Genomic DNA, 3,828 nt, shown 5'->3' with positions numbered 1-3,828 from the left:
GCCTCCATGGCATCTTGCATTGAATGTGTCCGCCATTCATTTGATTAACAGCTTCCAAAGCTTTTGACTGCAATTAAAATGGACAAAGGGTCTGGTAATTAGAGAAATGCTGAAATGGAAAACGTTGCAAGGTCCATTGTACTAGATCTCTGTATTGATATTGCCATATTCTAATGTTATGATTTAATTTTAAGAAATCTAAATAAATTACATTCCAGAGTAAATCAACTCACAATTTGCGGGAAAGTTCCATAGCTTCTGGAAAATGTTAGTGCATTCCTATGGCCTTACAGATATTTTTATGTGCAAAAGACATTTAATGCAATATACTAATTCTGCATGATCCAAAATAGACTAATTTTTACCTAGAATTATTCCACCATTGTGAAACATGTTGTCTCCAAAGACCTAACATGGAAGAGCTCCTGTAGATAATGTGGAAAGCTTGTAAGTACCTTTTCAACTAACTGTGTACTGATCCTGTGTAAAACAAAAAAGAGGGGAGGGGTGTTATTTCAAGTGAATTATTAATTATTTTATAACGATGTGCATCTCAAATAAAACTATATAATTAAGGGGTCAGTTTTTGTATGAAATACACACACACACCGTGTAGTCAAGGAGGTTCTTTATATCTAGCGGGTTTGGCCCTGCTTAGCTTCTCTGCGACCACCCTACGTTGTCTAGATGCAGCCGCCAGTCTTGTCTTGCCGAGGTGGCCTAGCCAAAAAGCCATCCATTTTTCTTCTCAACAAGTAGATCAGATTGTCTGTGGTGTCCCATATGAGCCCAAGTTATTGCAGATTATTTGTCAAACCATGGTTAGACTCCAATAATGAGGGCTCATCTGTTGTTTCCACTCCCTTGCATAGTTTTGCGCACCTTTGTCATGTCCATCCTGCGTCTCGTTATCTTAAAGAGCCCAGATAGTGCAGCCATAATGCGTAGGAGAACTGCCCCGTGCGTTCAGCTGTGGGTTGTCTTTCGGTGTGCTTTGTCAAGGTCAACAATGGCCGTCTTTAGGTGCAGGGGCCAGAGCCAAGTAATTTGTTGGGTGTGGTTGCGCTGTCAATTTATATCATGGCTATATAAAAAGGTGAAAGTGGCCAGATGTGTCCTCATGATGGACCAACCCGGGAGTGGGAAATGAACATCTGGAGGGTGCCCCAGCGCCTGTCCAGAGACCACCTGAATCACATCCCAGTTGTCTGCTCTGTTGCAGGCAGTTTCGTCCTCGGCCCGGGACGCTCGAGAGCGTGCAGGGCAAGCGCGTTCAGTCGACCCTGCATCTCTCTGCTGGACCTCTGTCTTCGGGATTCTGAGTGGAGCGCCTGACCCTTCCCTTGGCAGGGATGGGCATCCGGACACCCTCCAGTCCAGATTTTGGGACCAGGGCTCCTGTGTTCTCGTCCTGAGGCTGAAGGGAGCTTTTTGTTGGTTCGATTCCTATCCCAGCTTGATGGGAATCCCCCCTCATTTCTTCCCCACTGCAGCAGCCTGGGAAGAAAGGTTGGACTGAGAGTGAATGGTTGCCCCGAAGTCACTCGGTGAATTTCCATGGAGGAGCAGGGACCAGAATGTGCGTCTCCCCAGCCCTAGTCCATCGTCTTGACCCACACCGTGCTAGGCTCTCTGAAGCTCAAGCCCAAAACATCTGGACAGCACCAGGTTGCCTGTGTTCTTCCTGTGCTTTCCCTCGTGTGGGGCCTTCTGCTTGTCCTGGGTGTGCATGGGTGGCTGAGGAATTCGGAGACTGGCCAGGCTGTGGGCTGCTGCTGGATGGACGGACGGACGGACAGGCTGGCAGGCGCCTGGAGCCCGCCAGGGGGCAGCAGGGCACCAGTGCGGCCGCTCAGCTGACTTTGGGACTATCCTCGCATCCCGGCAGTGCTGCCAAGTCACGGTGTGGTTCGGCTCTCCCTTTAAATCATAATGCGGTTGGTTTGCGGCGTAGGAGGATGACGGGACCTACCCATTGTGGCTTGTAAACCATGGATGAGCTCAACCAGTTGTGCCACGTTCTGCAGGCCATGGTCCTTGGGTGTTCATTTCCAGTGCTGGTGGGGAGGTAGAGCAAACTGTCTTGCGGCAGTGTGTGTAAATGGTGTATATCTCACACCCGCTGTGATTCTTATTCGGGCCACAAAATAAGCTTTTTTCCCCCTTTTGCTTTGAGTTCCGGGTACAGTTCTCCCACGGGGTTGTTTTTCTTTTGAAACATTGCAGAATGTCGGCCTCGCAAGCAAAAGACAAAACGATAACAGTCCAGATTGTGGCATCAGAGCTCTCTCAGAAAGGGTGAGTTTCCTCGAAAGGAGAGTCGTTCGCTACTCATAGCTGCCTGCCTTCCCCTCGGCTTCTCTGTCCTCCCCGCTGGCCACGGGACTTCATTGGACACTGGGTTTCTGCTGCTCCAAGCGTGAATTGTGGTTAGCCACCATGACATTTCCTAGGTGTTATTAATATTATTGTTGTGCCAACTTGTAACATTTCCTTGGCGTATGAAATCTTTGTAAAAATGCAGCCGTGTATTTTAAATCTCGGCTGGAGAAAAAGCCGTGAAGCCTGCGTTTGCCTAGAGCAGCGTTTCTCAACCTCAGCAACCTTTTAAGATGGGTGGATTTCAGCTCTGGCTGGGGAATTCTGGGAGTTGAAGTCCACACATCTTCGAGTTGCTGAGGTTGAGAAACACTGGTCTAGAGAATGATGTGTGCTTCAGGTTTTTCAATTCTGCAGTTGCATTGCTTGCTCTTCGCTGGTTGAGTTTTGAAAAAATTCTAGCTCACGCTTTACGTTGCGGGTTTAGGAATTGGAAATGCAGGACGTTACTGAATGTCCCACTTCTTGGAGTAAAGGCAACCGTCTTCAAATAAAATGTCCATTGGGGGTAGCTCAGGGGTCTTTCAACAGCTGCTATTTGCAGAAGTTTCTTTATTTTGTTTATATCTGCCACAATCTAATGACTCGTGGCGTATATGTTATACAAGAAAAATGATTAATTGTAAATTATTAATGTAGCTGTATGCTCCGAGACAGTCTGTCTTGGATTGAATTCCAGGATTCAGCCAAATGTCGGTCAGTCCTGACCATCTCCTGGACATTCTGCAAGTGATCTTTCCGGGGCAGGTGGCTGGCCATGATAGGAAGCTGAATCTGGAGATGGATCCTACAGATAAATTCTTTGGGCGATTTGCAGAGATGAAAGGGAGACATGGTAGGCTGCTTATGGATGCTTTAGTACAAGTGCGTGCAAGAAGGGGCGGGGTGAAAACTTGCATTTGGTTTTGACTTTAAAAAGGTTTTGAAAACATTAATTGGGAATGTATTTTCTATAAGCCTTGTGAGAAGCGTGACAGCCTGTTTTGTGTTACTACAGTTAGTATTACAATCATAATCTGATGTAAAGTACTTGTCTTGCTGATTCATAATCCATTTAAGTAACTTCTGAAAAATAGGTTGGCTTCTCTGTAATTGGATAATGATGAGTTATGACTACTTATCAATAATTCTTTCTAAGCTCTAGGAGGTCCTTCAAAGTAGAGCTCAAAGCTCTGAAACAGGATAGAGCTGGTACCTAAATTTTGACTCCTGTTTTGCTGCATCAGATCAGCCTCAAGGACAGCAGCCAGGTGAGATTTGTCCCATCACTCTGGCAAAGTAATAGAATTATCACTGTACACTGGGTGTTTCCTTAAGATCATTTACAGCATAGTGATAGCTAGTCCCTTTCAAGCATCTTCTGTTGCAGGAATGAGTTGTGTTTGAGGTCTAACCCCAGCTGTAATTAGTGCTTGTCCTCCTGTTTGGTTGGGGTCCAGCTGTTGGGTA

The sequence above is a fragment of the Python bivittatus genome, unplaced genomic scaffold, assembly GCF_059951505.1.
Source record: "Python bivittatus isolate LINGU-HERP-01145 unplaced genomic scaffold, Pbiv_v1 ctg000530_np1212, whole genome shotgun sequence".
Taxonomy (NCBI): domain Eukaryota; kingdom Metazoa; phylum Chordata; class Lepidosauria; order Squamata; family Pythonidae; genus Python; species Python bivittatus.
This window is presented reverse-complemented; position numbering follows the sequence as displayed.